The sequence below is a fragment of the Dromiciops gliroides genome, chromosome 3 (genome assembly GCF_019393635.1).
Source record: "Dromiciops gliroides isolate mDroGli1 chromosome 3, mDroGli1.pri, whole genome shotgun sequence".
Taxonomy (NCBI): Eukaryota; Metazoa; Chordata; class Mammalia; order Microbiotheria; family Microbiotheriidae; genus Dromiciops; species Dromiciops gliroides.
The window spans coordinates 97,347,884-97,369,960 of NC_057863.1; the positions used below are offsets into that span (position 1 = coordinate 97,347,884).

Consider the following 22,077-nt stretch of genomic DNA (forward strand, 5'->3'; position numbering starts at 1 on the left):
TCCAATGAGCTATGGGGAATTCAACCTGGAGGAAACATCAGTAGTATCTTGTAAGAGTAGAAGTACTTATGTGCTTCTTATACTACTCTAACTGTATAATATAGTCAGTATTCGGATGAATCCATACAGGAAGATGACTTCTTCTGTCCCTTCAGTGCTACTCCCTCAGACTTTTTCATTCTGTATGATCCTTGTCCATATTTCCGCATAATTTCTCTACCTAAAAGCTCATCCAAAGTGCAGGTTTTCCTTTGATTTAAAGTAAAAACTGTATATGCAGGAAAAAGTATTTGAAACCATGAGTCATGAAGAGCATACCAATTTTCAAATTAGTGAAAAATTAATTGGACTTCATGGAAGAAGGGATATGAATTTTATCTAGAGGTCATGAACTTTAAGGATTGTGGGACTATTTTTCCCCTTTAAATCATTGAAATTTAGTATAAGGGTTTTTCCCCATTTCCTTCTTTTTTTTTTTTTTTTAGTGAGGCAATTGGGGCTAAGTGACTTGCCCAGGATCACACAGCTAGTAAGTGTTAAGTGTCTGAGGCCGGATTTGAACTCAGGTATTCCTGATTCCAGGGCCAGTGCTCTATCCACTGCGCCACCTAGCTGCCCCACCCCATTTCCTTTTAAAGATGTTAATTAATTATTTTATAGTATATTTCTCTCTAAATATGTCTGGACTGTGGCATATTTTTATTCATCTATTCTCTAAAGACTGAAAAAGTGATTTGTAAATAAAATGTGCTTCTATAAATGCTTTAAATTCCCATTAAAGCATAGGTGTCTGCTTATATAGGAAAAATACTTTGGGCAATTATAAAAGAAAGATCACAATGTTTTCCTAAACCTTTAGAAAGAGTAAGCTGTAGATGTCTGTACAATAATTTGTCTTACAAAAACTGCACGTGTTCATGTAGTCTTGTCTCATAAACCTGTAGGCACCGACTGCATCTGTCACTAACTCCAACCCAATATTTGCTTTCAATCATTTCTAACCCGAGAGGCCTGGACAATACAAACCTAATTTGAAGGCTAACAAAATTGTTTTCTCCCCCCATATTTCAAGAAGTCATATATGTCTTATCGAGGTGAAGGTCTTTATTGTCTCTGCTATCTGGCAGCTGGTATTTTGTTTCAGCTTTTCGATAATAGTATAACAACTGTTGGACCTAAAGATACAACACATTCATGCTGCCCAGTCTGTAAAGGCAGTGTGTGCTTTACCCTCTGTCTGTCCTGTATTCTCACTGAGATTTCCTTTGACACATGAAAGGAGAAAAACACAAGTGAGATTCTATAAAGGGGGGAAGTAGGGGAAGATAATAGGCCTAAGTTGGTAATTTAATCAGAACAGTGACCGCTTTTGTAGATGTTCTTTTGTTAATTGGATTAGTTTTCATTTGCAAAATGCAATGAGGAGCTTTTCACTGTCTTCTCCATGAATAGGATATAAAATTGGATATACTGGATTATAGCCTACCAGGTTTTTATGCTTGCCAAAATAAATTGTGAAAAGGCTAATGGCAGATAGAGATAGTTTGGTACTGTCTTGAAGATAGACTGCTTAGAAATTGGGTCCATCACTGTCATTTTTCTCAGAAATTCCTCTCATCTGTCACAACACAGTAGTTATGAAAAATGAAACCATAAATTCAATTTAGAGGGCAATTTGCAGCTAATCTTTGGAGTAATTCCAGTGTGAATAATGCAGCAATTTGGATGCATGGTCAGTCAATTCAGCTCCTGATTTATTAGGATTTAAGAAATTTTTCTTTCATTAAGGATAATTACCCAACAAGAGAAAATTATTCCTCTAAAATTATCTACCTTCACATCTGTGGAATCAGATCTGAAGAAGTTTACAACTATTGTTTAAACTTATTTTATACCTATATACACACATAAGCACATATAAGAGAGGGAAGGTACTTACATTTTGAAATGTATCTCTTTACAGCACATATGTGATCTGATCAGTCCAGGTTTGTGCTTGCTTTTCTATGACTCCCATTAGAGCTAACATTTTGAATATCTCAGCAAAAGGACACTGGGATTTGCTATTGATTTTTCACACTTCTTACACCTTGAAGAATGCATTAAAATCTAGCTGAAGCAAGAGTGACATTTTTTTTTTGTTCCTGTCTAAAAGTCAAATTTATTATCTGAGGCTTTTCCTACTTATTAAAACCTTAGTTTCTGAAATGGCCAATGTTTTCTGAATGGTACCCATATAGACAGATATTGACATACTATGTTGCTTGGCATCTCATAATAATTTGCATGTGTAACAGTCGAAATGTTTACATGCAAGTTTGCTGTATAGTTTTTTTAAAGCAACCCAGCTATCTCTCTAAAGTATAGAATTGATCTTTTATGAAATAAAAATATTTCTTCTCTTCTCTTTCAATCCTTTTTTCTATTAAGAAGGCAGCTATAGCCTCCAGATTTTGTATTATTTCACTTAGCAGGGATAGTACATTAGATCCCAAGCATAAATAATGCTGTGCAGTCCTGACATTCATTAAGATGAATAACATATACAAGAGGTGAATGATGTAGCCAAAGTCACTGCCACTAGGGATACTATATAATGTGAGAACAAGGAGCCAACCCAGTTGAACATATCATTGACAAAGCCTGACCAACAATGTTATAGTTCTGATGGCACTTCATTATATATAATGTATGCTCAATTGAAAATGGATAAATATTACAGTGGTATTTTCTCAGAGCATGTATACTTCAGAATTTTTTCCCTCATAGCCAGTTATATTTGGCAACTGGTAGGCGTGATCACTGAACACAATTATGGGCCAAAAGGAAAGAAACAAATTAAGATTATTTTCAGCTATTTCCATGTAAGTGACAATAGCTGACAATGTTGTGAATAAATGAGAGGCTAGGAAGGTTGTTGTGGATTTCTTTTTGATTACTGTGAAAATGGACACCCTGGTTTCAGTACACTTATGCCACCTTTTCAGGCTCATTAGCAGAAAATGGGTATCCTCTGCTTCATGGAAATTTCATGCCCTTGAAAATAATATTCAAGTCACTCTTTATAAACCCTGTATAGATGTGTTTTTATGTAACATCCCCTTCTCCCAGAATTTGTGGTTGGCTATTGTTTCTTGACATGCAAAGACATATTCTAAGATTAAATTTCACACATGCAGAATGATGAGATGGAGATGAGCAGAGGACTATTTATTCATAAGTGGCTTAGCCCCATCCTCAGCCATTTTTCACCTGCCATTTGAAAAAGGTCAACTGTGTTATTAGTAGACATTGTGAAACTAGTACAATCTGATACTTTTCCTCCTCAAGTAATATAACTCTAATATTTCTCTCTAATGCAAAGTTATCATTAAAATTGTTGCCTTCAAAATCTACTAATGACTTCACACCACATCCCTAATTCTGTTTTGTTCATTAAAACAAAGGAGGTGCCTGTCACTTTGGGTAGAGCTAAACAAATTGTAGTATCTGAATTCAACAGAATAGTATTGTGCTCTAAGAAATGACAAATACAAGCAATTCAGTCAATCATGTGGGAAGACTTGTGTGAACTGATGCAAAATGAAGTAAGCAGAACCAGGAAAACTAGTCAATGGCACAACAGTAAAAAACAAACAAACAAAAATAATAACCTTTCTAAATGCTGGGTAATCATAACAAACAGTTATTGTCCAAAAAAAGAGACTCAAAAAATTACCTTCCTCTCTCAGTTGAGAGGTAGAAATTAAACATGATTATAAAATGTAATTGTGTGATGTTTTATACAGTTTAAAATGTGTTGATATGTTGTGTTTTTTTGCTTTGTTACTGGGGAAGGTGCACTGGGGTAGGGGATAAAGGTTGTCAGTAGTCAATAAACATTTATTAAGTATCTACTATGTACCAGGAACATGCTAAAAAATAGGGATGTGAATGCAAAAGCAAAACAAAACAAACAAAAAAAGTTATTCCTGCCCTCAAGAAACTTACAATAGAATAAAGACAAGACACAAAAGGAAGATGAAAAGGGTGTGTGTGGGGGGATGGTACCAGACAATTGGATATAGTAGAAAAGTCAGTCAGAGAAACCCCCCAAAGTAGTACAGCCAGGCTAGAAATGAGGGGATATCCGAGCTCATTTTCCTCCTTAAATGGAGGTTTGGAGTTCATGGCTGTGCCCTCCAATCAAAGAGGCAAAGGTTAGTGATGAGGTCATTTACCAAGGCTGATGGGATATTGTAGGATGGTGAAATTATACCAATAATGAACATGATTTATGTTGGAAAGGTCAATCAGAGAAGCCCTAAATTAGTATAGCCAGGTTAAAAATAAGGGGGTGTGTGTGGGGCGGGTTGTAATATCCTGAAATAACTGTGATATTTAAAAAATTAGATGAATTTTGAAAGGATGCTATTATTGGTATTTTTATCAGACCTTTGATTCTATTCGATTTATACTTAAATTATGCAGCTGTCCTTATCTCATCCTGGCATTTTCATTACTGCCTGGGGCATCCTGGTTTGGCTGGCTATCATGCCTCTCCTGATTGTTCTAGTCTTCAAAGCTAGTAGCCTTCATTTCTCCTCTTCTCCCTTGATTTTCAGGCCTGTGTATTGTATTCCCCTTTTAGAATATAATCTCCTTGAAGGCAAGGCCAGTCTTTGTTTTTGCTTGTATTTGTCACCCTATTGCTTTATACAATGCCAGTCACATAGCAAGTACTTAATAAGTGTCTCTTCTTTTGTTCCTTCTTTTCTGCCTTCCTTCCTACCTTTCTTCTTCCTTCCAAAAAAGTGCAATCCCTTCACTGTAACTTAAGATCTTAGACAGCTGTCTAGGCCTCTGGGAGATTATGTAATATATCCAACATCACACGCCACATGTGTAAAATTTGGGTTTTGAATATAGACCTCCTTTATTCTGAGTCAGCTCTCTATCTATTATACTACTTTATTAAAATGTATTTCAACAAAAATGTATTTCAAATTAAAACAACTCTGAGGTACCACCTCACACCTATCAGATTGGCTAATAAGCCAAAAAGGGAAAATAATAAATGTTGGAGAAGCTGTGAAAAAATTGGAACACTAATGCATTGTTGGTGGAGTTGTGAACTGATTCAACCATTCTGGAGAGCAATTTGGAACTATGGCCAAAGGCCTATAAAACTGTGCATACCTTTCAACCCAGCAATACCACTATTAGGTCTTTATCCCAAAATGATCATAGGAAAGGGAAAAGGGCCCACATATCATATTGCTTGCTATTTTGGTGAGGGGCAAGGGAAGAGAGGGAAGGAAAAAAATTGGAACTATAAAACTTATAAAAACAAATGTTGAAAACTATTTTTATGTGTAATTAGAAAAATAATAACATACTTTTGTGATAAAAAATTAAAAAAGACAAAACTTTCATATCCTATGTTATTTTAGCAGTATATTCTTAGGGTGCACCGCATGGTTGTTTCTGGCTTTAGCTTTTTTGACCGTGGATCACAAAAATGGATGAGTTGCTGAAAATATGTATGAATATTTGCATGTGTTTTCTATGTGCCCTGAAGCCTTTTTATTCCTCAAGACTAAGCTAGCTCAGAATTTAAAGAATCAATATCCTTTGTGGTTATAAGGTAATCTTGCTGGCAATGATTTTTTAGCCAAAGATATCAGATAATCTTGTAATTTGTAATTTGTATTTGTAATCTTGTGGTCATCAGATGTTAGAGGTATAGCTTTAAATTTGACTTGAGAAATGCTTAAAGAGGGTTCCTCCTAGGGTCCTAAAAAGTTGTTTATTTTAGACAGTGTAGAATTTTCATTAGCTGAAATCCTTAGGTAACCAAGCAATTTTCTAAGAGGATTGTTTAACCATACTTGGAATAGTATAGGCTTAATTTATTTGTATATTTATTGGTTATTAACTTGGCTCACCTTCTCTGTTTGTTTGATTAGCTGGGAACCAAGGCCAATTTAAGGTAAAATGCCTATTTGCTTTATATAATCACTTTTCAAGGTATTTACTTCGTTTTGCCTCCCTTTGCATGTATGAGAAAGTTATTTCTATAAAGGTGATTTTGATAGACTTTGTACATTTATACATACTTTATTACATTTTTGAAAAAGAAACAATTAAAATTATTTTCCTCTTGTCTATTAATAGTATCTTGTCTCATCTTGATGAAAGTGATAGTGCATTATGGTTCTAAGATAACCTTTGTTTACCATTCCTAATGAGTTTCTGAATTTTAGCATTTTAACTTTTCTTAATTTAGGAAATTTGAAAAAAGCATTTCTGAAGTAGTGGAGAGTTGAAGCCAATATGGTGATAAGTTCCCTAAAGTATTTGAGGAAAGTCCTCTTAATCATTATTCATACATCATTTGTTAGTCATTTAGTAAGTGTTTAGTATGTGTTAGTTTCCAGAAATAAAAATACAAAAGTAAAACAGAACCTACCCTCACAGGACTAAAAGGAATGATACGTGGCCCAATAGCATGCACATATTTAAATCTAATAATTACCACTGTTTACCTAAAGGACTTGACTCATGGTAAATCAGTGTCAATACTGAATAAACCTAATCACTTATAAAAGGTTTAGGCTTTTTTAGTCCAATTCTTTGGGTATTTATGATACTACTCTGGCACCCAGGGGAAAAAAATCTTAAAGCTTAGATTTAAGCTTGTGTTTAGGGTCCCCCCAAAGTGTGAAATAGAAAAGAATTCAATTTATAATATAAATCAGATATAGTTCCATATTTGACATGTGGCTCTCACAAATGTACATTAATAGGACTCTAGAAATTACTCATTTCAAACTCTTATTATACTCTACTGGGAGGCTGGGACTGCAACATAATAATAGGGTGCTCTTACCATGGAAATCTGTGCAATGACTCAGATTTGAGCACACCAGGAGCAATTAAATATCCATGCTGATATTCTCACTCAAAATGTAACCAAAGAAATAAAGAAGTAGTGGCTTAATACAATGGCTCACAGATCCTCCTCAGAGAAGCAAATAAGAAAATTTGTAGAATTAGTGTTGTTGTGCTTCCCTAGGCAATTAGAAACATTAAATGGAGTCCTTAGTTAACTCCCATTGTATTGTACATGTTGAACAGATGCAAATACAAAACCATGAAGATTGCTAAAGCTCATACACCAACATCTGAGACAATGCAGCCAAATTATATGAAGATCTTGACAAGACAATTTAAATTAACTGTGTGTAACCAACAATCTAATAAACGTGACCTCATATCTAGCCCGTGACTAGCTCCTGAGCACCTAAGCCAGTCAACGAGCATTTATTAAACATCTGCTATGTGCCATGCATTGTGGTAATTACTGGGGTAAAAAGGAAGGCAAAAAGCAGTTGTAGCTGTCAAGGAACTCATAGTCTACTGTGGGAGACAGCCTGCAAATATTTATATAACAAAAAAGCTCTCTGTGTGTGTATATATATATATATATATATATATATATATATATATATATATATATATATATATATATATATATAAGCGTGTATATATTTATGTATGTGCATATATATGTATGTATATAATATATAACTTAATTGTAGTACATTCCTTATTTTGATTTTCTTCAATTTATCTTATATATAGATATGTATGTATATATATATACACATATCTATATCTATATCTATATCTATATCTATATCTATATCTATATCTATATCTATATCTATATCTATATCTATATCTATAAAATGTGGTAAAATAATGGAATTTGGCAGATGCCCAGGGGTCTAACTTGATTAACTACTAAGTACCCATTTAAAGATGACTAGATTTGAGCCACACCTGGCCCTCCCTGTTAGAACTAGTTCAACTTGGCCAACCCTGAGAAGGCCAGCCTCAGAGGCTGTAGACTACATCATCTACAGGGAACCAGTCTCAGCCACACTACTGGAAGGACCTCCCCTTTGGGGGAGGGAAAAAAAAGTAGAAAAGGGGACCCCAAAAGGAAGTGGCTCACTCTCTGTCTCTCTCTTTCCTTGAAGGAGCATTCAGAGAGGACTAGAGACTGGCTGCTGACTCCCATAGCAATTACGGACTCGCTGGTGAGTTAAATCCAGCCCTTTGAATCAGCTGAGCTGGAAGCGAGTCTGGGTTTGAGACAGCCCTTGCTAGAGCCAGGGTGATTATCCCTTTTTCCTTTTCTATATTCCCTTGGCCTTGACTTTATTAATTTCACCTTTGCTGTGTATTTTATTCCCATGAAATAAAACCTGATTTGTTTGTGGAAAAGAGGTTATTAAGCTCCTTTCTTATTGGCCTGGGAGAAATAACTAAAAAAAGGCAGTTCAGGGGGGAGGAGGCTTTGGACCTAGAGGTCCCTCATTATTTTCTGAACCCCAATATTATGGTGAGCCACCCAACTAACTCTTCCCATATTAAATTTGGCCCCATATATATATATATATATATATATATATATATATATATATCATATATATATATATATGATATATATGATAATCAAAATAAGCAGTGCATTTGAATAAAGTTGTATTAGAAAAGGCTTGCTGTAGTAGATAGGATTTTTATCTGGGACTTAAAGGAAGCTGGAAAAGTGAGGAGGCAGAAATAAGCAGGGATAGAATTCTAGGTTTATTAACTGAGTGACAATTAATAAACGTGCAGGGAACAGTAAGAAGGCCAGTGTCACTATATCACATAGTATATGGAGGCAAGGAAGATACAAGAAAATTGTAGAGATTGGAAGGGGTCGGGTTATAAAGAACTGAAAGACAATCAGAAGATTTAATTTTTGTTTCTTGGGGTAATAGTAAGACACTGGAATTTCTTAAATATGAGATATGACCAGACTTGCATTTTAGAAAGATCATTTGACAGTATATTAGAGGAGGTATTAGAGTGGAGAGAGGTCTGCTTCAGGGAGACCACTTAGCAGGCTATTGCAAAAGTCCAGTCATGATATGATGAGTGTCTATACTACAGTGCTAGCAGTGTCAGAGGACAGAAGGAGGCATATGTGAGAGATATTAGGAAGGTATAAACAATAGTCCTTGACCACTGATTGGATATGGGAAGGGAGTGAGAGAAATGAAGAGTTAAGCATGGCACCTATGTTGTGAGCCTGGGTGACTGAAGGATAGTGATACTTTAAACAATAAAAAAAACTTTAGGAAGCAGAGGAGTATTTAGAGGGAAATATAATGACGAGTTTTGAACATGTTGAATTTAAAAGTCTATGAGACATCTAGTTCAAGATGTTCAATAGACAGAGAGACATGATACTAGAGATCAGAATAGAGTTTAAGAATGAACAAATAGATCTGAGAGTCATCTGCATAGAGATGATAACTCAAAACTGTGGGAGCTGATGATATCACTAAGTAAAATGGTATAAAGTGAGAAGAGAAAAGAGCCTGGGTGAAGCCCTGTGGGAAACCCATAGTTAAAGAAAGAGAAAAAAATGGTCAAATATGGAGAAGGAACAGGAGACAGAAATGTCCTGAAAGCCTCAAGATAAGAGAATATTCTGGAGAGGAGAGTCACTGCCAGCGTAAAAGACTGAAGAAATGTAAGGAGGGATGAAGACTGAGAATATATGAGCTGTAGTAACACCTTTCCAATTACCTTTTAACAATTTCCTACTCAATCTCAGCAAGTTCAAAATAGAGCCTGTTATCTTTTCCCCAAAATCCATCCCTCTCCTGAAATTTCTTACTTATGTTGAAGGAAGCATCATTCTTCTAATAGTTCTAGGGTTTTTTTCTTCTAGTGTTTATTCATTTATTTTAATTATACATGGAAAATAAGATTGTTAATACCAATAACATTGAAAGACTTTGGAACGCTAGTTAGTGTAATGACCGATCATAGTTCCAGAGAACTCATGGTGAAACAGGCTATGCTCCTCCAAATAGAGAAGTGAAGGCCAGTCATTCTAGTTTGCAGCCTCAGTGTCACCTTCCATTCCTCAATCTCAATCCACCCTCTTATAAGGTTTCCAAATCTTGTAATTTCTTTGTCGATAGCATTTCTGGTATTTGTCCCCTTCTCTTGGCTTACAGAGCCTGCACTCTAGTTCAGGATTTTACCACCTATCATCTCAACAATTCTAAAGGCCTCATAAGTGATCTCCCTGCCTTGTCTCTCTCGATTGGGATTCATATAACAACACATGTAAACATGTCATCTTTTATCCCACAACTTCTAATAGTTCCTTATTACATTCAGTATACAATATAAACTCTTTTTAAATATATTATAAGGGTGAGGGACTGATTGGATAAATAAATTAATCACTTCACCCCACTTCAGTTAAGAAATAAGATACTCTAATCCTAGTAGCTTTAGCATGTGAAGATGTCTCTAATCAATCAATCAATAAATCAAAGGCATTAAACTAAATTTTTTTAAAAGTTCCTTAATAACTTTAGAAGTGGCAACCCATTAGCTGAAATGAAGTGGCACTACATAGGAAATGAATATCACACCTTGTAGAGTTTTTAGATTTTAAAAAAGCCAATTTAGCCACAAATTCAATTGTTGGGCAATCCCAGTGGCTGAAACATTTGCATCCAAGAAGGTGATGGGGAGATCTCAGTGGGAGGAGGGTAGGGAAGGGGAAGAATGTGTCTCCTACCCACCTATCCCATTTTGACATAAGCAAAATATTGTGAATGTCAAAAGGTTACAAGATTTTATAAAAATATACCACAAGCATCATAGTAGTGGTTCTAGAACAGCAGCCGTGGACAACATTATCTGGATTTAGAGCCAAGGACAAACTAGAGAAATTGAGAAAAACCTGCTTTAGGACTCTACAAAAACCCCAGTAGAAACCTATGAGTGCTGTAAAGGAAGTATCTTGAGGACTTCAGAAGAGTAGAAGAGGACTTTCATCCAATCAGAGGCTGTGAGCTACCCCTTTGCCACATTTATTCTGCAAGCTTGATCCTACGTTCCCTAAGAATCTACAAGTACTTTTAAGAAAGTAAATCCCATACTTTTGTAGAAATTTTGGTTTTACTATATCACCTGAGTAAATACCACTAATTCTGGTTGGTTAATTGATATTAACTGATAATCAACGAGGGAAACACACTACTGGGTACTCATAAATAATAATACTAAAGAAAACCATGACCCCATATACTTTTAGAATTGTCCCTAGAACCTTGAGAGAAGAAGTAGTTAGCTATCCTCTGGAGGACATCTTGCCAATATGAATGGGTTTTGAGCTCATTGACATGACAGAATTTTTCCATATGACTATAAATAGCTTTGATTTCTTTGTCTGAAAAGATATCCTTTGACCATTTATCAAATGAGGAATGACTTGTATTCTTATAAATTTTACACAGTTTTCTATATATTTGAGAAATGAGGCGTTTATCAGAGATGATTGCTATAAAAATCGGCCCCCCCCCCAAATTTTCTGTTCAACTGCAACTTAAAGGAACCAAAGACAGAACAATCCAGATATGAGGAACCAACTGCAAAGGCACAGATTGTGTAGTTTGGAATAGTAATATGATAGTAATAACAATGGCAGCAATATAGTTTATGTGAAGGAGAAATAATATAGAACAGTTCTGGAAAGGTATTTTGGAATTAGATTTTCCTGGGCTTTAACTGCTAGGGAGGGAAATTTGTATTTTACCCCAGAAAAAATAGTGAACTGCTGAAGATTTTTTCTTTTTTTTTCCATTTATTTAATTTTTAGAAATTTTCCCTCCTTACTTGTAAAAACAGTTACATCGATTTTTACAACTTTGTGCTCCAAATTCTCATCCTTTCTCCCTATCCTCCCCCTTAAGAACTCAAGCAATTCAATATGTTATACATGTGCAGTCCTGCAAAACATGGCAGATAAAAAAAAAAAACATCAGAAAAAGGAACTAACAACAACAACAAAATATACTTCCATCTGTATTCAGGTACCCTCAGTTCTTTCTTTGTAGATGGATTACATTTTTCATAGGTCTTTCAGAGTTGTCTTGGATCATTGAATTGCTGAAAATAACTAAGTCATTCGCAGCAGATCATCTTACAATATTGCTGTCATTTTGTATACAGGACATTTCACTTTGCAACTGCTGAAGATTTTAGATGAAGCTATGGATGCTTAATAAATGTTTCCTTACTTGACAAAGCCATGAAGTTATGTGGTAATCATATGAGTATAGAAAAGGGGACACATGAGAGAATATCTATTACTTTTCAGTTTGTTGTCATCTAATTCCATAAAACATATAGTTATCCATAATCATGTGGCCTTTTGAGTTTTGTAATAGTGATAGGTCAGTAATGTTTAGAGCTATCATTGTAAGATTTTAAAGCAATCTCTCTTGACAGTCACTTGATCTTCAAGGAGACATATTAAACAACAAGAACAACAAAAGATTTTGCTTAGTTTTAAATGATGTGACTCTAGGGATTAATAATAATACCAGTCTCTTAAAGGTTATGAGATGATTAATGGATTCCAAAGTGTGCTGCCCATGGAACCTGATCATTCTAAGTGATAAGAATTATTGATTATATTAATTCTAATATCTCATCTAATATCTAAAATAGAAGTGGCATTCAAGGTGGTAGCTGAGTGATAAAAAATGTAAAAGATATTTCTAAAAGGCACCAATGAGATCACCATGGCATCTGTTTGTAAAAACAAAGCAAAAGCATTTCTATAACATTACTGACATGCAAGATACAGTCTGTGGAATGTAAATGACCCATTCTCTGCAATTTAAGTGGTCACATGGAGATAGGAAAGTTTGGTCATACTGCATCTGACAGTTTTCATCTATTAAGTTTCTCAGCTTGAAGAACCTATGAGAATACAGAGGAGGCAATACTATTTCATGTCAATTATTTTCACTTCAGTTGGTGGCTTTTCAGGGTGGATCCACTGTAAGTGAACAAATGCTAGACAGAGGTGGAAATATCAAAGAAGGCACAAAGAGAGAAATAGGAGGAAGAACCAATCTGCAAATATAATGGTAGGGAAAGCAGAGAAAGGAAAATGAAAAAAAAAAAAACAGGGGTTGGCTAGGCGGAGTAAACTACAATAAAATAGAGATGTGGAGAGAACTGAAAAATATCATTGAAAAAGAGAAGCATTACTTGAATTGTATGCTCACAAGGACACACTCAAAGTAGGTCAGGAAGATGTTCTTAATATTTTTTCAAGTGAAAGATTTTACAGGGAGAGAATGGGAGAACTTTTATTTTAAAAGATGATTTGAAAGCTTTTGGCAGGAGAATGAGACTTATAGGTTATCCCTACCCTGCTTACATCTGGTTAGAGATTCACAAATCTTAAATATTTGGGAATTGTCTTCAGGTGGCATCAGCCATACTTGGATATTTTCAGCTATTTTTGCTCTTTAAGAAAAGTGGTAGATTAAGAGAATGCCATTGGTTCAACTAATATTATGTATTACTAAATGTTAATCATAGGACCAATTTATATAAGGGAAGGTTCATGTTGGTGTTCAGCAGTTTACTTTCAAAATGTGTTTTACATTTATTCTTATGACTGTCTCTTAGACTTCTTTTTTTTTTTTAGATAAGGACCTAGTTCCACTATAGGTCTTTTATCCTCTCTATTAAAATGTTCTTCATTAATTCAAATCTGACTTCAGATACTTACTAGTTGTGTGACCCTCTGCAAGTCACTTAAATCTGTTTGCCTCATTTTCCTAATATGTAAAATGAGCTGGAGAAGGAAATGGCAAAACACTCCAGTATTTCTCCTAAGAAAACCTTAAATGGGCTTACAAAGTTATACACAACTGAAATCACTCAACAACAATTGTATCAGTGGAAATAAGAACCTATTTCAAGGAAATTAAAGGTCCTTGAAAATAAACAATAGACAATAAGCTGTATTTTATTGATTTCTTTTAATTTTATATCACCTGTATTTCCCAAGGTATTGTTCCTTTCCTCTTTTATGACAAAGAACTAAAGCAATGGGGAAAAACCAAACAAAAACTAATACAAGCAATACCTCCAATACATCCAAAAAGTCTTACATTATATGGAGTGTTCCATAATAATAATTTCGCCCTCCCCCTATACATACACAAAGGAGAAAGGGGATGGGTTTCTCATATCTCTTCTTTTGCATCTAGCTAAAGCATTTTAATTGCTAGCATTCAGTTCCAAATTTTTGTTGTTCTTTCCATTTACATTGCTTTAGTCATTGACAATATCATTTTCCTATTTCAGCTTACTTTGTATCAATTGGTACTTCTCTATCTATAACCATCACATCAAATAATTTTTACGCCAGAATAATATTTAATCATATATTCATGCAAAAAATTTAATCCAATACTCAAACATTTGACACCCATTTTGTTTCTACTTTAGGATCTTTCTTTTTAGCATTGATCTCCTTGGTGTACATGGCTAACAGTGGAATCTCTGAGTCAAATGGTATTGACGTTTAAGTCACTCTCTTCACATAATTCAAAACTGGTTTCCAGAATGATTGGATAGATCCATTGCTCTATTTACATTGCATTAACATACCTGTCCTTGAAAAACCCCCTTCCTTCACCACCATCATTGAATTTTCTTATTTGCTAGATATGAGGTGAAACCCAATATTTGTTTAAATTAATTTTCCATCAGTATATTTTTTTTAATAAAATCAAGGCTCATAGAAAATGTAATTTGAAAGAACATTAGAGACTTCTAATCTAAAACACTAATATTACAGCTGAGGAAACAGGTTTTAAAAGTTTAAATTACTTGCCCATGATTATTTTATTTTAGCCCATATGCTGAGCAGGGTGAGAGAAGAGGGGCTTGGTTTATAAATGCATATTAATTTATCCAACCAACATTTTTTATGTTCATTGAATACAGACTATTTTGCCATTGCTGAGGCAGATAGATTATATTAGTTATGATCCTTATGATCATGAATCCTATGGCCTAGTACAATAAGCAAAATGAAGAAAATCAACCAATATTTAATAAGTGAAGACTGTGTATTAGGCACCAAGAATTAAAAAAAAAAGCAAAAAACATTCACTGACTTAAAAGAGCTTATATTCTACTCAGGAAGAATGTATATGGTACATGCATAAATTGGTACACACAAGAGTAAATAGATGGTAGACTTGGAGATCATCTTTCAGTATTGCTTTTACTTTGTGTACGATGCATTTCATGTTACATCAGCTCATGCAGGTCTTTCTAGGTTTTTCTGATAGCATCCTGCTCATCATTTTTTTTACAGTTAACTACATGTATATAGTATTTAAAGAGAGATTTCTTTACAATAATCCAAGGAGATTGATTCTTGCAACAAAAGTAATAGGTAACATTTATATAGTACCTTATACCTGACAAAGAATTTTCTTTACAATAGCCCAGCAAAGTAAGTACCATACATTTAGTCATCATCATCAATCAATATCAATCCTCCTCCTCATCAATCAAACCTCATCTTTTTCAATTAATCCTGATCATCAACAGTGCTCATCATTAATCAATCCTCCTCAATCAATTCTCATCTTCATCCAATCATCTTCATTCCATCAGTAAATCAATGTTCATCATCATCATCATCCTCTTACATTACTCTTGCCTCTGCTTCAAAAATTTTTTCACAGTTACTACTTTTTAACTGTTTTCCTCCATTGTATTCCCTCCCCTATTATATGTACTTTATTTTCTACCTTCTTTCACCCTCTCCCTCCTCAAAAGTGTTTTGCGTCTGGCTGTCACCTCCCCCAATTTGCTCTCCCTTCTTACACCTCTCACTCCTTATCTCCTTCCCCTCCTACCTTCCTGCAGGGTTAGATAGATTACTCCACCCAATCAAGTGTGTATGTTCTTCCCTCCTTGAGCCAACTCTGATGAAATTGAGGTCTTTGAGCCAATTATGATGAGTTTAAGGCTCATTCATTGCCCTGCTCCTCCCCCATCTGCCCCCCCCACACCCCATAAGCCTTTTCTTGTTTTTTCATGTGGGATTTCACCCCATTCTACCTCTCCCCTTATCCCTACACCAATGCAACCCTATCGCCCCTCAATTTTACCCTAAAGATGTCATCATGGGGCAGCTAGGTGAAACAATGGGCAAAGCACCCACCCTGGATCCAGGAGGAACCAAGCCCAGATCCAGCCTCAGGCACAAGACTCTCACCCGCTGCTCAACCCTGGGCATACTGCCCAATTCCAATTGCCCCCCTAAAAGAAAATGATAAAAAATGCTTTACAGATATCATCCCTTCATAATCAATTATCCCCTGTGTCCTCTGTCTAAATTTATTCCTATGATTTGCCCTAATACTGAAAAAATTCTTATGAGTTAGAAGTATCATCTTCCCATGTAGGAATGTAAACTGTTTAGTCTTTTAACATCCCTCTTGATTTCTTTTTCCTGTTTACCTTTTTATGCTGCTCTAGTGTCTTGTATTTTAAAGTCAAATTTTCTATTCAGTTCAGGTCTTTTCATCACGAATACCTGAAAGTCACCCTTTTCATTGAAGTCCCTTTTTTCCCCCTGAAAGATTACACTCAGTTTTGCTGGGTAGGTGATTCTTGCTTGTAATCATGATTCATTTGCCTTATGGAATATCATATGCCATGCCCTCTGGTCCTTTGATGTAGAAGCTGATATATTTTGTGCTATACAGTACTTGAATTATTTCTTTCTGGTTGCTTGTAATATTTTCTCTATGACCTGGGAGCTCTGGAATTTGGCTATAACATTCCTGAAGGTTTTCATTTTGGCAACTCTATCAGGAGGTGATCAGTGGATTCTTTCAATTTCTATTCTACCTTCTGTTTCTAGAATATCAGGGCAATTTCCCCTGACAATTTCTTGGAAGATGATGTCTAAGCTTTTGTTTTAATCATGGTTTTCAGGTAGTCCAATAATTTTCAAATGATCTCTCTTAGATCTATTTTCAGGTCAGCTGCCTTTCCAAGAAGGTGCTTCACATTGCCCTCTATTTTTTTATTCATTTGGATTTGCTTTATTGTGTCTTGGTTTCTTATAAATTCACTAGCTTCCCTTTATTCAATCCTAATTCTTAGGTAGTTATCTTCTTCAGAGTTTTTCCACTTGGCTTTTCAAGCTGTTGATGTTTTTCATGACTTTCCTGAATCACTCTCATTTCTCATTCCATGTTTTCCTCTACCTTTCTTACTTTATCTTCAAAGTCCTTTTTGAATTCCTCTATGGCCTGAGACAAATTCAAATTTTCCTTGGGAGCTTCAGGTGTAGGAGCCCTGATGTTGCTATCCTCTTCCTTGTCACTAAAGAAACTTTGTATGGTCTGCATCTTTCTCTGTCTGTTCATCCTGCCCTCCTTTTCCTTGACTTACTCCTTAAAGTGGGGCACTGCTTCCAAGCTGCACTGTCCCAAGCTTCAGGGAATTCCCAGGTAGTACAGTTTAAGGAAAGGCATGTTCTGTACTCACCTAGCCTGTGCTCTGGTCTGAAAATAACACCAGGCCTACTTGCTATTCAACCAGAAAACAAAATTTTTGTTTCACTGGGTTGATAGCTCCAGAAAGCCTACACCCCTCTCCCACCTGGGCCACTGCCACTCAAGGCTGCTTCCTGGTTCCCAACAGGGGTAAAACAACTAAGTTCCACCTCAGAACCAGCAGAAACCCATGTAATCTCCCACTGGACAACCACTCATCCCTATCACCAGACTCTTATCTTAGTTCCAGAAGACACTGGCTCTGCAGCTGATTTAGAGGCTCCAGAGGTCACTTTCTCTGGTGCAGCCTGTCTTAAGGCTGGATCTGTGTCAGCTCAACATTGGGTTAATTTCTACTCCCACCCCAACACAGCAGACTCCTCCTGCTGACCTTCTAAGTTGTCTTTGGCTGGAAAATAATATCACCCCATCCTTCTCTGGGTCCTCCTGTTCCAGGTGTTGTCTTATGGCATTATTTGAAGGGATTTAGAGGGATTTGGGGGAAAGCTCCTAGGAGTCACTGCCTATCCTCTGCCATCTTGGCTCTGCCCAGGAACTGAAAAGCAAATGATGGGTTTTCAATGCCATATAGTCATGTCCTTACTTTCCAAATGGGAATGCAGTAGAGAAACTAATGAGAGCCTAGACCTTAGAGAATACATGGATTTCTCCTTCCTTGTAAGTTGAATAGGACATGTGCAATTATTCTCTTATTGCTGCAAATCTATCCCATAAAACCCTGGAGGTCAGTTTTGTCCATGAAGACTCAGAGTTAGTCATATGTGATTATAAAATGTCTTCTAATTACCTTGAGAGACAGAAGGACTATGACTGATGAGTTGCTGAGCTGGAACTAAGTATGCATTCAAAAAGTTTGAGTGGATGATCTCTAATTTTCTTCCCTATTGGCTTTCAAGTGAGAAGGATTGCTGGGAGCTGCCTGGTTGAGGGAGAAGATCACCACTTTCCTTTCACCTTACTGCCATGTATTCATGAGTACCTTGTGCATCTGTTTGTTTGTGTGTATGTGTGTGTTTGTGTGTGTGTGTGTGTGCATGTGTTGATTGTTTCCTGATTTGAAGTAAATGGATTTTCTAATAGCAGAGTTCTCAGGAGCCATTAGAGTTTTCACCAGAAACTGGATTTGGAAAAAGAGTCTGACAGAGAAATAATGGGCAATGACAGAGGAAACACCTAAACAAAGATGTGGAAAGTCAACTGAACATGGTGGTAGATCATTGCTTCTCATGATTGAGAAAAGTAAGGTTTATGCACTCTAGAAAGGCACCAGTTCTTGGAAACAAACAAAAAATTACATACATCTATAAAGAAGCTCGTGAATACTGCAAAACGCTTGGGGTGGGGGGGGGAAGAGTAATTTTTATGCCAGGAGTTGGAGGATTCTTCTTGAATATATATGTTCTATAGACATGTGCTCCATTAATATTGAATTTTAAGTTTGAACCTACTCTACCCGGGGATATTGTGTGTACGTGTGTGTGTGTGTGTGTGTGTGTGTGTGTGAGAGTGAGTGCCAGAAGAGACTGTACAAGGATTTTAAGGGTTTTGTTTAAAACCTCTCTCTATACTTTTTCATTAAGTACCCTTTTCTAGAAGTTAACAGATTTATTGGATGATTGATAATAGGTACATACATCAGAAGGGTCTCATGAGAAGCAGTATATGATGCCACAACCTCTCAGGTATATTCCTCAAACCCTGGGGAGAAGTAGTAATCTTCCTCCTGGGAACCTCATCTGAAAGCTCAATGCAAGTTGGGGAATTGGACTCAAAGGGCATCAACTACAAGCTAATCATTTTAAAAGTGTGCTGCCCTACCCTACTCATTTTTCTTTTTGGTTTTTCACTTAGACTGGAAAAGTAGCTTATAGGTGATAGAGGATATATTCTCTCCTTGAAAGATATCTACAGGATGATAATGTCTTCTTGAACTTTTTATCCACTCACTTTCCTACCTGATTTAAATCCAGTTAGGTTATTAATGATAGATTTATTTTTAAATTTATCTTCTATAGTACAATTTCAATGAAATGGAACTGGCTGCAGAGAAAGCTCCTTATATTTTCCTAGGTTGAAAGTAGGGCTATGGAAGTTTCCAAAGGAATTATTTTAATTCTGCCTTGAAAGATACTGGTTTTCTCCCATGTAGTAAATCTAAAGCTTTGTGGGAGAAACATATCAAAATACAATTTATGTAATATTTCAGGATCACATGTTGGAGACATTTCATCCTTATCTCCCTCTGTGATCTTCTTTCCTTTGCTTTATCTCCATGTCTCTTAGGACACTACTCATCTCACCTTTACAACTTGTCTCTGAAGTGCATACTCAGATACTTTTCTTTCTGTAGATTATCAAGTAGTGTGGTGCAAAATGGTAGTTTCATTTCTTTTCTGTCTCTTGATGTTTTATACCCTTTGTGTTTCCTTGGTGGCAGGCCACAGTGCTCTGTAGAAGTTTCGACAATGAAAAGATAAAAAATAGCAGTCATTTTGAAGGATTCTTCCAATTCTTTCTGCAATTGATATTTTAGACAGGATGCTCTGCCCATAATTTTAAGGGATCTTTTTTTTATTTATGTGCATGTATGCCTTATTATACTTTAAAAGGTAATTTTAATACTGTATTTCAGCAACCTAATCACTCCGTGAGATTTTTCTTTCAACTTAGAGAAATGATTTAATTCACTTTAATAGTTTTAATCTCCCTAAATAAATCATGTACATAGTAAGTTGATGTTTCAATTCCTTTTTTGTGCAAAAAGTGCCAATTATTGAGTTCAGAACACTGAGAAGCAAAAATGGAATGGGACATGATTTCCACCCTCATGATGCTGGCTTGCTCAATAGACTTTTTTTCATTTGAGAACTGTGGTTTCATAGGTATATAGAATTTCCAATATGGAATAAGTCTCTGTTGATGCAAATGAACAGTTTATATAAAAGATAATCCTGGGGTTTGAGGAATTTAAGTGATTTGCTCAAGGACACAGAGGGAATATGTGTTGGGGCACAACTCAATCCGTATTTTCCTGACTGCACTGACAATCTCTATTCTCTATTCCATGCTGAGTCTCATATATAAATTTAATGAAATGTAATATGTAGTGAGCATATCAAGGGGGTTTAAAAAATGTGCAGTCAGTTTTTTGGGGGGAAATGTCACCATTGAATGGATGGATGGGATCAGGAAAAGCCTCTTGGATAAGTAGCATTTGACCTAATAACTAACTAAATATTTAATAACTAAGTAAAAACGGTGTGCCTTTCTGGTGGTCTCCCTGGGGGAAGCAGCTCTTGGGGCTCTTGGGTTCCCTGGCTGGGCTGGGCTTGGGCTGAGTTGCCAACGGACATCAAGAAGTGGGTTACACTGGAGTTGCGGAACAGGAAGCCAGAGGAGGTCAAGGATCTAGTCTTGGATAACTGCGGCGACTGTCTTCAGAATTTGAAAACCTTGAGTATCTCAGCATGGTAGACATCAACCTTGTGTCTTTGGCAAACCTACCTAAGCTTCCCCAACTGTGAACGTTGGAGCTCAGTGATAACTACCTCTTTGGAGGCCTGGAGGTCCTAGAAGAATGAACACCCAGCACGATCCCGTTAAACCTTAGTGGGAACAAAATCAAGGAAATCAACACACTGCAAGGCCCTGAAGAAGCTGCCAAACCTCAAAAGCTTGGACCTTTTCAAATGTGATGTGACCATGCTGGTGAGCCCTCCTGCTTCAGCTTCCCTACCTCGATGGCTATGATGCTGATGACAAAGAAGCTCCAGACTCTGACCCTGAGGCTGATAGGGAGGGCCCACAGAGTGGGTGAGGGGAGAATGAGGAAGTGATAGGTGAAGAAGAGGAAGAGGAGCAGCTTGATGAGGATATGATTGATAATGATGAAGATGTTGATGGAGAAGAGGAGGAAGATGGGGTAGAGGATGAGGAGGATGAAGAGGAAGAAGGAGAAGAAACCCAGCATGGAGGGAAAAGGAAATGAGCTGCTGACTACAAGGGAGAGGACATCTAGGAGGATGAGGATGACTGAGGCAGCTTTCATGCCCTGCATCAGTGAACAGGCAGCTGAGGCTGTGGATGGACTCTGCCAGCTTGCCCTTGCCCTTTGCTCCCCCAGCCCTAGGCACTGCTGACTCTGGGGTCTATTCATTCCCAGAAGGGGCTCCACAGGCACTGCTTGGCCAGGGGATTTGGCAACCAAATGTTCTCTCCATCTTCAGGGGTGTTTTGTGCAACAATTTGTTGGAATTCTTTCTAAATCTTTGTTTCCAAGAAAAAATGTGTCCCATGCCCTGCCTGGGCCCTGAAGGGGCAGGAGCTCTGGCACTTTCTCAGGTTAAACCTTGCAGCCCCTTTCCTCTTCCCTCTTCTTTGTCTTTTTAAATAAATAAAAACTGGAATTTTGAAAAAAATAACTAAGTAAAATTTCAACAGGTGATTATGGGAACTGGGGGACTTTTTAGTCATACATAAGTGTGAACCAAGGTATGGAGAAGGGAAAATGCAAGACATATTTAAGAAGCAGAGATTACTCCCTTCAGCTGGAACATAAACTATATGGAAAACAAGCCTGGAAAAAAAGGACGGC

At 36.5% G+C, this 22,077-nt stretch overlaps 1 pseudogene; it reads left to right on the forward strand.

Moving 5' to 3' along the window:
- Positions 1 to 18,640: 18,640 nt before the first annotated feature.
- On the forward strand, positions 18,641 to 21,471 carry LOC122747186 (annotated as a pseudogene).
- The last annotated feature ends 606 nt before the right edge of the window (positions 21,472 to 22,077 follow it).